We start from the raw sequence: 14,005 nt of genomic DNA on the forward strand, positions 1-14,005 counted from the left end.
ATTTTCCTATTTCCTTTTGTCTCTGTAACCACATTTGCTGCCACTACCTTAAATTTCTTCCCTGTGACTTCAAGGTTTTTCATAATCATTAAATTCTGGTTTTATGATCGTGGTTATATGATATGTAAAAGTGGAGAAAATAATCTAAAAAATACCTATTGATTTTCTTTTGTTGTCAAGACTCCACTTGTGTCTACAGTTAGACTTGTTGAAAAGATAAAACTTCTTGGGGCACGTGGGTGGCTCAGTCAGTTAAGCAGCCTTGGTCTGAGCTCTGATCATGATCTCAGGGTCATGAGATCAAGCCCTTCCTTGGGCTTTGCACTTAGCAGGGAGTGTGCTTCAGGATTCTCTCTCCCCCTCTGCCCTTCTACTGCCCCCTCTCTCTCTTTAAAAAAAAAAAAGATAAAGCACAACTTCTTAAAGCTGCTGTTTTTTTATTTTATGTGTCAATGCATCTCTTACAGAGAGGACTGATGACAAGTTGTGAATGAATCTGTTCAAATTCACAGCTAGAGAAACTCCATTGAACTGTGTTTTATCAATGGGAATTAGTGATGTGATGATATCCAAATGTCATTACATTAGTTTCCTGGAGAATGATAACATGCAAAATGTAATTTATTATTAAATATTATATGGTAAATTCAGTTTACTCTTAAGGAAACCATGAGTGTGTATTACTAAATTTAGTAACTTTTTTTTTTCTTTTTGGAGTCAGGGACATAGATTCTGAAACTGAGAAATTTTGGAATGAGAAGATGGAAAGAAATTTTAATGATATTAGGAGCCTTAAAAGTATCTATGAAAACTCATCTTGGAGGCACAAGAAAAATGAGTGTATTTTGGCAGTATATCTGTAGATACTGAAACTCAGAGTTACTGTTTTCTTAAGAAGCACCACATGTAAGTGCTGACTCAGACATTAAAATTATTGAGGAGACAGAGAACCAACCTCGGGCCCACAATAAGTGCCAAATCATTCTGACTGTGCAGAAAAATGTGATAGATTTTCTGGAAATTTGCTTTATTTTCCCTTTCAACCAATGCCATTCTAATACCTAAATAAAGCATATATTTGATATATCTTAAATACAGTGAGTTGTTAATGGACCTTTTTTTATAATTAGTTGGAATCATTTAAAATACCTAAAGCCATTCATTTATTTTTTTGTTGGTACTAGATTCAAAAATATCCTTGAACGTCTGACTTTTATAAGTCTTGTTACTCTGTATCAGATCAGTAACAGTTTTTAAAAGATCTAAAGTTTTCTTTAAAAACTTTTAAAAACCTGTTTCTAAATTACATTTTAATCTAAGTGTTCTCTCTTGAACTCACAAAATCACGCCAGAATTTCTTCATGGCTATCTCCATTTCTTTGTTTCACAGAGTGTAGATAATTAGGTTCAAGATGGGGTGACACTGGTGTAAAATACAGCAAGGGACTTATCCACAGAGGGGTTGCTGAAGGGCCAGATACAAGTGAAGATGCATGGGCCAAGAAAGAGAATCACCACTGCAATGCAATCAAAGTGGAATGAGTAGAAGAGTGACTCTTAATGGTCATGAGGATCCGACTGTAGGAGATAAGCAAAATCATGAACCAGCTCAGAGAGATCATCCCACTGCTGGTAACGGTGGCAATCTGTACGAAATACATATCTATGCAGGCAAACTTAGTAACCAGAGGGAGATCACAGGAAATGCGGTCCACCACTTTGGGACCACAGAAAGGCAAATTCACAAAAAAAGCCCTAAGTGAAGACCTAAGAATCCCGAGGTCACTACCAGCAAAACACACACCTTCCTGTTCATGATGGTTGTGCAATGTAGGGGCTTACAAATAGTGGCATATCTGTCATATGCCATGGAGACCAAAGTTCCATTTCAACTCCATCCAGTAAGTGAAGGAGAAAGATCCAGCAAAGGAAATGGTCTTATGCTTTTTTTTTTTTAAACCAAGTTCACAATCATCTTAGCAGCAGCAAAGGAAGTGAGGGTCATATCTATAAAGGAGAGGTTCCCAGGAAGAAAGTACGGGGTGTTCAAGTTTCGGATGTAAAACACTGTGACCACAATGAAAAGGTTACCTGACTGTGACCACACAGACAACTAGGAAGAGTGCAGAGAGAAGAAACTATATATCCTGGCAGATGGTCAGCCCTGCAAAATGAATTCTAACACTTCAGACTGATTTAATTATTCTGTGGACTCCATTGTGTGGCTTGTTCTGGGATGACCTGTAGAGAGAAAGAAGAGGGCACTAAGGCCACGGGGGTTGCCAAGGATTTTCATTCATTTGGGTCTTTTAACAATCTCATTTGACTTTGAAATTTAGTGTTAATGTCTGTTACTCTAAGAAGGAAGATACATGTCTAAACTGTCTATCTCTAAGCCTAGCTTATAAGCCACAACCTATTCATATCCCTTGGTTCCCCTAAGCAGTCCATGAGCTCTGAGGCACATGCTTCATCTTCACAGGTTAAGGTGGTACGACCATCTTTCAGAGTTCTGTGGTTTTGTAGGAGATAAGATCCCTTAGTCTGAATTCCTTGGAGGACACAGGGGCCCAGCACAACCCCTTTAAAATTCAAATTTTGAGTCAATCTGGGAGTTACTGTTTGCCCTCCACTATTTTAAGAAATTATATTTTCATTCTAAATCAGCCCCAGAGTTTTGAAGGGCCTGTGATCCAGCAGGTACAAACCTGCTCTGCATAAGTAAGTCAGGTTTAGAGTGACCCAGACCGCTCTCTTTCCCACCAACCCATGAGTGGGCTTCTGATATCTTCATACTCTTGGAAAGCCTTTCTTGGCAAAGACTGTTTTTCCTAGCATGACTGTCACTACCCATGATCTGCTGTGGCTGAAACCCACATTCCTAGAGAGGATTACAAGGTCCATAAATTGCAAAGGCAGCTGTTGTTAAGCAGCAGGGTTGAATGTTCTGAGTCTCTGAGTAGCCCCCTCACATTCTAAGAAGAGCCCCATATTATAGTGAAGCAAGAAAGATGCTTTAAGTTCAAGTGAGATTACTTGTGACCTCTAAGTGTCTCGCTTCCCACATTTAGCTTCTGTGCCAGATCCTATCTGTCTTTACAAAATGGTATGCTTTTAACGAACCAGGTTTTATAATTCATACATTAACCATATAATTTTCACTAGACCCCCCTTCACATCCATACAAAGCAACACTGGTCTGGTGATGGGTGGAGCAGAGTCCGCATGTTGGAGCCCATAGGCTGGGAATGTCACACTAGTTACTTGAAACTAAGTTGGTAGATCCGACGTATCAATCTGGATGCTGCTGCTGCTGCTGTATGTGGGTGTGCATGTGTGTATGGGTGCTTGTGTGTTATATTGCTAAAACCACAACCCAAGTAGGAAGTAGGACAGTTAATCCCACCAGAGATAAAGATCAACTTGAAAGTTGTGATTTCTGTGTTTTTATGAATTAACATGTGAAAAGAATCAGTATGGTGTTTGGCAAGAACACTGAAATAAAGTTGGAAGACTAGGACTGAGAACCAATTTTACCTCCAAAGCTGGCATAGGTTTCTCTTTGAGTATGTTTTCTGATCCATAAAACCAAGTGGTTGAGCCCAGTCTCCGAGTTCCTTTTCAGGCCCAAAACTTAGTGGGCTTAGTATTAGTACATTTCTTTTTTTGGGGGGGTGGGGGGGAGGAAGAGGTGGGAGGAGGGGAAAGAGAGAGGGAGAGAGAGAATCTTAAGCTGAGTGTGGAGCCCGACACAAGGCTCAGTCTCACAACCCTGAGATCATGACCTAAGCTGAAACCAAAAGTTGGATGCTTAATCGACTGAGCCACCCAGGTGCCCCATTAATACATTTCTTATTACCCTTTGAGGATCTATTACTGTATCCTCATTCGAGAGTTTTATTACTTATTAATTTGATTTTATGTTTTGATCAACTCAGATATAAATATTAGATAAATTGTTATTTAAATTTTCTCTGTGGTAGTGAGCATTTTTTTCATGTGTCTGTTAGCCATTTTTATGTCTTCTTTGGAGAAGTGTCTGTTCATGTCTTCTGCCCATTTTTTGACTGGGTTATTTGTTTTTTGAGTGTTGAGTTTGAGAAGTTCTTTATAGATCTTGGATACCAGCCCTTTATCTGTAATGTCATTTGCAAATATATTCTCCCATTCTGTGGGCTGCCTCTTAGTTTTGTTGACTGTTTCCTTTGCTGTGCAGAAGCTTTTGTCTTGATACAGTCCCAAAAGTTCATTTTTGCTTTTGTTTCCCTTGCCTTTGGAGACATGTCTTGAAAGAAGTTACTGTGGCTGATGTCAAAGAAGTTACTGCCTATGTTCTTCTCTAGGATTTTGATGGATTCCTGTCTCACATTGAGGTCTTTCATCCATTTTGTATTTATCTTTGTGTATGGTGTAAGGGAATGGTCCAGTTTCATTCTTCTATATGTAGCTGTCCAATTTTCTCAGCACCACTTATTGAAGAGACTGTCTTTTTTCCATTGGATATTTTTTCTTGATTTGTCAAAGATTAGTTGACCATAGAGTTGAGGGTCCATATCTGGGCTTTCTAGTCTGTTCCATTGGTCTATGTGTCTGTTTTTGTGCCAGTACCATGCTGTCTTGGTGATCACAGCTTTGTAATATAGCTTGAAGTCAGGCAATGTGATGCCCCCAGCTTTGTTTTTCTTTTTCAACATTTCCTTGGCGATTCGGGGTCTTTTCTGATTCCATACAAATTTTAGGATTGTTTGTTCCAGCACTTTGAAAAATGCTGTTTGTATTTTGATAGGGATGGCATTGAAAGTGTAAATTGCTCTGGGCAGGATAGACATTTTAACAATGTTTATTCTTCCAATCCATGAACATGGAATGTTTTTCCATCTTTTTGTGTCTTCCTCAATTTCTTTCATAAGTGTTTTGTAATTTCTAGAGTATAGACCCTTTATAAACTCATTGGTTAGGTTTATTCCTAGGTATCTTACGGGGTTTTTTTTGCTATTGTGAATGGAATCGATTCCTTAATTTCTCTTTCTACAGTTACATTGTTAGTGTATAGAAAAGCAGTTGATTCCTGTGCATTGATTTTGTATCCTGCCACATTGCTGAATTGCTGTATGAGTTCTAGTAATTTGGGGATGGAGTCTTTTGGGTTTTCCACATAAGGTATCATGTCATCTGTGAAGAGAGAGAGTTTGACTTCTTCTTTGCCAATTTGGATGCCTTTTATTTCTTTTTGTTGTCTGATTGCTGAGGCTAAGACTTCTAGTATTATGTTGAACAAAAGTGGTGAGAATGGACATCCATGTCATGTTCCTGACCTTAAGGGAAAAGCTCTCAGTTTTTCCCCATTGAGAATGATATTTGCTGTGGGCTTTTCATAGATGGTTTTTATGATATTGAGGAATGTTCCCTCTATCCCTATACTCTGAAGAGTTTTAATCAGGAATGGATGTTGTATTTTGTCAAATGCTTTTTCTGCATCAATTGAGAGGATCATATAGTTCTTGTCTTTTCTTTTGTTAATGTGCTCTATCAGGTTGATTGATTTGCCAATGTTGAACCACCCTTGCATCCCAGGAATAAATCCCACTTGGTCGTGGTGGGTGATCCTTTTAATGTACTGTTGAATCCTCTTAGCTAGTATCTTGTTGAGTATTTTGGCATCCATGTTCATCAGGGATATTGGTGTGTAATTCTCCTTTTTAATGGGGTCTTTGCCTGGTTTTGGGATCAGGGTAATGCTGACCTCATAGAAGGAGTTTGGAAGTTTTCCTTCCATTTCTATTTTTTGAAACAGCTTCAGTAGAATAAGTATTATTTCTTCTTTAAATGTTTGGTAGAATTCCCCTGGGAAGCCATCTGGCCCTGGACTTTTTGTTTTTTTGGGATATTTTTGATTACTGCTTCAATTTCATTACTGGTTATTGGTCTATTCAGATTGTCTATTTCTTCCTGTTTCAGTCTTGGTAGTTTGCAAGTGTCCAGGAAGGCATCCATTTCTTCCAGGTTGCTTAATTTGTTGGCATATAGTTGCTGGTAATAATTTCTAATAACTGTTTCTATTTCCTTGGTGTTAGTTGTGATCCCTCCCCTTTCATTCATGATTTTATTAATTTGGGTCCTTTCTCTTTTCTTTTGGATAAGTTTGACCAGTGGTTTATCGATCTTATTAATTCTTTCAAAGAACCAGCTCCTAGTTTTGTTGATCTGTTCTGTTTTTCTGGTTTCTATTTCATTTATCTCTGCTCTAATCTTTATTATTTCTCTTCTCCTGCTTGGTTTAGGTTTTATTTGCTGTTCTTTCTCCAGCTCCTTTAGGTATAAGGTTAGCTTGTGCATTTGGGATTTTCTGATTTTCTGAGGGAGGCTTGGATGGCCATGTATTTCCCTCTTAGGACCGCCTTTGCAGTATCCCATAGGTTTTGGACTGAAGTGTTTTCGTTCTCATTAATTTCCATGAATTGTTTAAGTTCATCTTTAATTTCCTGGTTGATCCAATCATTCTTTAGCAGGATGGTCTTTAACTTCCAAGTGTTTGAATTCCTTCCAAATTTTTTCTGGTGATTGAGTTCCAGTTTCACTTGTGGTCTGATAATGTGCAGGGAATAATCTTAATCTTTTGGTATTGGCTGAGACCTGATTTGAGACACTTCTTCAAAGAAGACATATAAATGGCTAACAGATACATGAAAAAATGCTCAACATCATTAGCCATCAGGGAAATACAAATGAGACACCACCTTACACCAGTTAGAATGGCAAAAATTAACAAAACAGGAACAACATATGTTGGCGAGGATGTAGAGAAAGGGGAATGCTCTTACACCATTGGTGGGAATGCAAGTTGGTACAGCCACTCTGGAAAATGGTATGGAGGTTCTTCCAGATGTTAAAAATAGAGCTACCCTATGACCCAGTAATTGCACTACTAGGTATTTACCCTAAAAATACAGATGTAGTGAAAAGGTCATAGCAGCAATGTCCACAATAGCCAAACTGTGGAAGGAGCTGAGATGCCCTTCAACAGATGAATGGATAAAGAAGATGTGGTACATATATACAGTGGAATATTATTCAGCCATCAGAAAGGATGAATACCCACCATTTGCATCAATATGGATGGAACTGGAGGGTATTATGCTAAGTGAAATCAGTCAGTCAGAGAAAGACAATTATCATATGGTTTCAGTCATATGTGGAACATAAGCAATAACACGGAGGACCATAAGGGAAGGGAGGGAAATCTGAAGGGGGAGAAATCAAAAAGGGAGATGAACCATGAGAGACTGTGGACCCCAGGAAATGAACTGAGGGTCTCAGAGGGGAGAGGGTGGGAGGAGGGGGAACAGGGTGATGGGTATTAAGGAGGGCATGTGTTGTGATGTGCACTGGGTGTTATATGTAAGTAATGAATCTTTGGACACTACATCAAAAACTAATGTACTATACAGTAGCTAACTGAACATAATAAAAATAAATAAATAAAAGTTTCTCTGTGATGGACCTTTTATCTCCTTTCTTAGGTAGTATTTTCCTTGACTGTGACATTTTCTTTATTACCTACTGTACTGTTTTACTCCTAAATGCTTATGCCACTTAGTTATCTCTCTGTTTGTCCTCCTCTAAAAGTACCTTATTGTCCAAAACATTTCTCCATTGTTAATGTTTCAAAACTTTATGATGTGTAGAACCTTTGAGACAGATCTTCCACGTCTTAGAGTTTATTGTAAGGGAAAGATTATGTGTATGCTCTAAAATCTTCATAGTAATATTACTGTATATGCAAAATAATTGAAGCAAACTAAATGTCTTACAATTGGGGCTTACTTTCTTAAATGAGTTACAGGAATTTAGGATGTAATATTTCACTAACAATAAAATTATGCTTGAGAAAACCAAGAACATGGGAAATATTCACATTATTTAAATGGAAAAAGCAGATTACAGTGCACTTTGTATAGTATTATCTTATTCTGTAGACATCAAGTGTATATAGAAATATATACATATAGAATTTATATATTATAAAATATCAGGCAATGTAACAACAATTAACAGATATTTTGGTTGACATGCTCTTTGTATGTGTCCCATATAAGCTGTCTACACTCCCTTCCCTTGACTGGCAGTCCTAGAGGATCCACTTCAACTGTGGCTGTGCACAGTGACTTCCCTTCTGAAGAGGCTTGGTGCAGCCAACTAGCATGTGCACTTCAACACAAAAGTATCTGTGGCAATTCAAAATCATTTAAAAATGCCTTTTACAGTCCACTTCTTTAAAACACACAAATTATTGCTCTCTGATATTAATGTGATTGTGAAATCCTAACTAGTATTTTAATTTAGATTCTACCTAAAACAACTCAGCGTACCCATATTTTTATGCCTCATTCTATTATATTCCTACACACCAGGATTTCTCAGCACCATTAACATTTGGGGCTGAATAATTCTTGGTTGCAGGGGCTGTCCTTTGCATTGTAGGATACTTAAAACCATCCCTAGTCTCTACTTGCTAGTTACCTGTAGCTCATCTTCATCGTGGCTATCAAAAATGTCTCCGGATATGGCCATATGTCCCATGGGGGACAGAATTGTCTCTGCTTGAGAACCACTGCTTTATCTTTTTCACTTTCAGTCATAATTCTATTACCTTAGATCTTGATCACATTTCTCTAGTTAGATCCCTAAATATAAGTCTCTAAACTCATTTATACAGGTATACCTTGTTTATTGCACTTTGGAGATACTGTGCATTTTACAAATTGAAGGTTTGTGGCAACACTGCATTGAGGAAGTGTACTGCCACCATTTTCCCAACAGCATTTGCTTACTTTATGTCTCTGTTGTATTTTGGCAATTTTTTTAAAGACTGTGACTTCTGTCTTTTTTCAAGTTTTTATTTATTTATTTGACAGAGCACAAGTAGGCAGAGTGGCAGGCAGAGGAGAGGGAGAAGCAGACTCCCCACTGAGCAAAGAGACCAGTGCAGGGCTTGATCCCAGGACTCTGGGATCATGACCTGAGCTGAAAGCAGATGCTTAACTGACTGAGACATTCAGGTGCCTCATATTTTGGTAATTTTTGCAGTAAAATTTTTCATTATATTTATTATGGTGATCTGAGATCATTGATCTTTGTTACTTCTAATTTTAATTGATAAATCTTTGTGTTCTGACTGCCACCAACTGACTGTTTCCTCATCTCTGTCCCTCTTCATAGGGTTCTCTGTTCCCTGAGACAAAACAACATTGATATTAGGCCAGTTAATAACTCTACAATGGCCTCTAAGTATTCAAGTGAATAAAGAGTCACACATCTCACACCTTTAATTAAAAACTAAAAATGATTAAGCTTAGTGAAGAAGGCATGTTGAAAACTGAGATAGGCCAAAAGCTAAGCCTCTTGTGCCAAACAGCCATGTTGTGAATGAAAAGGAAAAGCTTTTGAAAGAAATTAAAGGTGCTACTCCCAAGAACACATGAATAGTAAGAAAGTGAAACCGCCTTCTTGCCGTTATGGAGAGTTTTAGTGGTTTGGAGAGATAAAACCAGCCTCAACAGTCCCTTAAGCCAAAGCCTAATCCAGAGCAAGGCCCTAAGTCCCTTCAATTCTAGGAAGGCTGAGAGAGATGAGGAAGCTGCAGCAGAAAAATGTGAAGCCAGCAGAGGCTGGCTCATGAGATTTAAGGAAAGAAGGAATCTCTATAACATAAAAGTGTAAGGTGAAGCAGCAAGTGCTGATATAGAAGCTGTAGCACGTTTAACCAGAAGATCTAGCTAAGATAATTAATGGGAAGGTGGTTACACTAAACAATAGATTCTTAATGTAGATGAAACAGCCTCATATGGAAAGAAGATGCCATCTAGGACTTCCATAATCAGAAAGGAAAAGTCAGTGCCCGGCTTCAAAGCTTCAAAGGACAGGCAGACTTTCCTGTCAGGGGCTAATGTAGTTGGTGACTTTAATTTGAAGCCAAGGCTCAGTTACCATTCTGAAAATCCTAGGGCCCTTAGGAATTATGCTAAATCTACTCTGCTTTTGCTCTGTAAATAGAACAGCAAAGCCCTATGACAGCACATCTGCTTACAACATTGTTTAGTGAATATTTTAATTCCATGTGGAGATCAACTTCTCAGAAGAACAGATTCCTTTCAATATATTACTGTTCATTGAAAATGCGTCTGGTCACCCAAGATCTCTGGTGGAATGTCTAATGAGATTAATGTTGTTTTCATGCCTGGTAATGCAACATGCATTCTGCAGCCCACGGATAAGGAGTAATTTCAATTTTAAAGTTTTTTTTTTATCATGTTCAATTAGCCAGCATATAGTATGTCGTTAGTTTTTGATGTACTGTTCAGCAATTTATTAGTTGCATATAACACCCAGTGCTCATCGCCACATGTGCCCTCCTTAATACCCATCACCTGGTTACCCCATCCACCCCCCCCCTTCTCTCTCAAGTCTTAATATTTATTTCTTAAGGCTGTAGCTACCATAGATATTGATTCTTCTGTTGGATCTGGGCAAAGTCTATTGAAAACCTTTTGGAAAGGATTCACCATTCTTTATCCCATTAAGAACATCTGTGATTCATGGGAAGAGGTCAAAAGAGCAACATGAACATGTATTTGGAAGAAGTCGATTCCAAACCTCATGGATGACTGAGGGGTTCAAGATTTTAGTGGAGGAAGTAAATGTAGATATTGTACAAATAGCAAAAGAACTAGAATTATAAGTGGAAGCCTAAAAAAGTGACTGAATTCCTGCAATCTCCTGATAAAACTTTAACAGATGAGGAGTTGATTCTTTTAGATGAGCAAAGAAAGTGGTTTCTTGAGAGGAGGATCTACTCCCGGTAGAGATACTGTGAAGATTATGGAAATGACAACAAAGGATTTAGAATATTACATAAACTTAGTTGATAAAACAGCAGAGTTGGGGAGGATTGACTCCCAATTTTGAGAGAAGTGTTACTGTGGGTAAAATGCTGTCAAACAGCATTGCATGCTATGGAGAATTTGGTCATGAAAGGAAAAGTCAGTTGATGAAGCAGACTTCATTATTGTATTATTTTAAGAAATTGCCCCAGCCACCCCAGCTCAGCAACCACCACCCTGATCAGTCAGCAGCCATCAACATGGAGGCAAGACCCTCCCCCAGCACAAATATTAAAACTTTCTGAAAGCTCAGATAATGGCTAGCATTTTTTAGCAATGGTGTTTTTTTAACTAAGGTGTATACATTGTTTTCTTTAGACATAATTCAGTTACACACTGAATAGTCTGTAGTGTAAACATAGCTTTTATATGCACTGGGAAACCAAAAAAAAAAAAAATTCGTGTGACTCGCTTTATTATAATATTTGCTTATTTTGGTCATCTGGAACCATGCCTGAGGATCTCCATACACACTCTTGTATGTGTTCTGTAGTGTATTGTTTTTAAATGTGGGAACTAATATTATTTTATTTATTTATTTTTAAAGATTTTATTTATTCATGAGAGACAGAGAGAGAGACAGAGGCAGAGGGAGAAGCAGGCTCCCCGCGGAGCGGGGAGCCCGATGCGGGACTCAATCCCAGGACCCTGGGATCATGACCTGAGCCGAAGGCAGACTCTTAACTGACTGAGCCACCCAGGCGTCCTGGGAACTAATATTTTATTTCTGAATTCATAGTTTCATAAGAAAGAACTAACACTTGTCAGCTTTCAGGATTCCTCAGTCTCTTTCCTCACTAGAACTTCTCCACTCCCAGTAACTGCTCCCTCTCAGCCTCCCCACAAGCCCACCCAGCCATAAATATTATGGTGCTCTTTTATTGACTCCCATTCTCTTCCTCCTCAGATAAATGGTAAAGTCTAATTTCTTTTCCTTACTTTGACCTAGCCAGTCTTTGCAGAGCCCCATTTCTTTTGTTTTCTAGCCCAATATATAATGAAGAGAAAGTGGGTAATGAATTTTTGCTCGTCCCATTGGGGAGAGGAATTGGACAGGGGTGTTGGGCAGATCACACAAAAAAAGGGAGCCCAGGCTTAGAGAAGTAGAGGTAATTATGAGTGAGGTCACTGGAATAAAGCTGATCCCAAGTGATCTCATTTCTGGTGTTTATGCAGGTTCTAAGAGTAGTTCAGGGCAGTCTGTTATTTCTTGTCTAGCATATTCTTGTTTTCTAAGCTCTTCTTTATTCTTCCCAGCCTCACAAGGTCAGCAATATAGCTCTGCCAATTTTTTTATTGGAACTGGTGGAGCTGAAGCAACCATACCGAAAGAAAACCCCACATACAGCTACCTGTTTGGGTGGAAAATGCTTGGATTTTCTTAAATTAGCATGGGTTTTTGAGAGTTGGCTATATGTTTTAATAGTTTAATTTAGATGCAGCCTCACTCTCTTTGCAAAAGGCTTCTAGAAAGGATGATGTCAGGAAATTTAACTCTGTATCCAGAAGAAATGAATGCATCTGCATAAATGAATCCTCTTGACTTTATCTATTTGTCCTTAATACCTATATCAAATAAAAGATTCTCAGTGGATCTTTTCCTAACAAGCCGAGTCAGGATTAATGCTTCTCTTCTCTATGCGCCCATGGTAATTATTTGCCTTTTTAACTAGTGATGCAGTTATTTTTGATATGTCTGTCTTCCAAGATTATGAATTTTTAAAATTTATTTATTGTCATTTTAGTACCTAGCACAGTGCCTGGTAGAAAAATCTTTCCTCAATGACGATAAATGCAGTCATTTATTGAGGTTCTGCTATTTGCCAGATTAGATTTTTAGGAACTTCATGTAAATCATCTCATTTAATTTTCATAACTCTGGGTGAAATTTTCTTTCTGGCCCATTTTCTAGAACCTATGACACATTTTTCCAAACCTGAGATTGTGCCTTTCACTACTGATTGTAACAAACTCAGTTAACAGTTGCTATTTTGTGTGAGCCTAACAGGCAAATGCATTGACTTTATTATGTTTGCAACATCTCGTTTGCTTACCAGTTCAGAAGCAGTTACAGGCAGTGTGTTCAGATGGGAAAATACCTAGATGGCCAGGAGTCCTGAATTCATAGTTCTTTAAGAAGGAACAGATTGCTAAGATGTATCAACCTAGGGACTTCCTAACATAGTTTCTGTTAGTATTAGGTAGTGTCCAATAAGTGCTGGTAAATTCTGGGAATCCTCAGTAGGTGATTCTAATGGGAATTCTGTCTGTTGAGAGGATAATACTTCACAAAAAAGTGTTTTGTGATGATTTCATCTTTTAGAATCAGTAACAGTTTGAAAGGACGGATGGAGTTCCACCCACTACAGAGATTGGAGAGATTTTTAGAGCTGGTGGCTTGTTTTCTTCTCTTCTCTTCAGGTGGCTGTGAGACCATTAATTTTTTTTAAATATTTGGTTGTAAAATAATCATATTAAGTAAATTTTGTTGCTGCTGGTGCCAGCAAAATGAATGACTATTCCAGCCTTATTATTTATATAACTCATTTCCAAATAAAACTCCTACAGACAAAGATATCAGATGGATGGAATCTAAGCCATGTACCTACACCTTGGCAGTAAGTGTGGTTGGGAAATAAATCTTTTAAAAAAATCCTTTATTGGCAAGTCATTGTTACTCTAGTGGGATTACCAAAATGTGAAGGTGTTCAAAGCTTTTAAGAAGCCACTAAACAGGGGCGCCTGGGTGGCTCAGTTGGTTAAGCATCTGCCTTTGGCTCAGGTCATGATCCCAGGGTCCTGGGATCAGCCTGGGATAGAGCCCCATGTCTGGCTCCCTGCTCAGTGGGGAGTCTGCTTCTCCCTCTGCCTTCCCTGCCCCGGCCCCCACTCATGCTCACGCTCCCTCTCTCTCAAATAAATAAAGGAAATCTTAAAAAAAAAAAAAAAAAAAGAAGCCACAAAACATAGAAGTCTCTACATATAAAAAATTTGCAATGACCTCAGATATAAACACAGAAACATGTCACTTCCTACCCGATGGAAGATGTGATCAGATTACTTCC

General features: G+C 38.4%; 1 pseudogene; it reads right to left on the reverse strand.

The window, feature by feature from the left end:
- Window positions 1-1,384: 1,384 nt before the first annotated feature.
- LOC123862128 (olfactory receptor 4K17-like) lies at window positions 1,385-8,571 on the reverse strand (annotated as a pseudogene).
- Window positions 8,572-14,005: the final 5,434 nt, after the last annotated feature.

Source organism: Mirounga angustirostris, unplaced genomic scaffold (assembly GCF_029215605.1).
Source record: "Mirounga angustirostris isolate CCGP_5_RB_7025 unplaced genomic scaffold, mMirAng1.0.hap1 SCAF_9, whole genome shotgun sequence".
Taxonomy (NCBI): Eukaryota; Metazoa; Chordata; class Mammalia; order Carnivora; family Phocidae; genus Mirounga; species Mirounga angustirostris.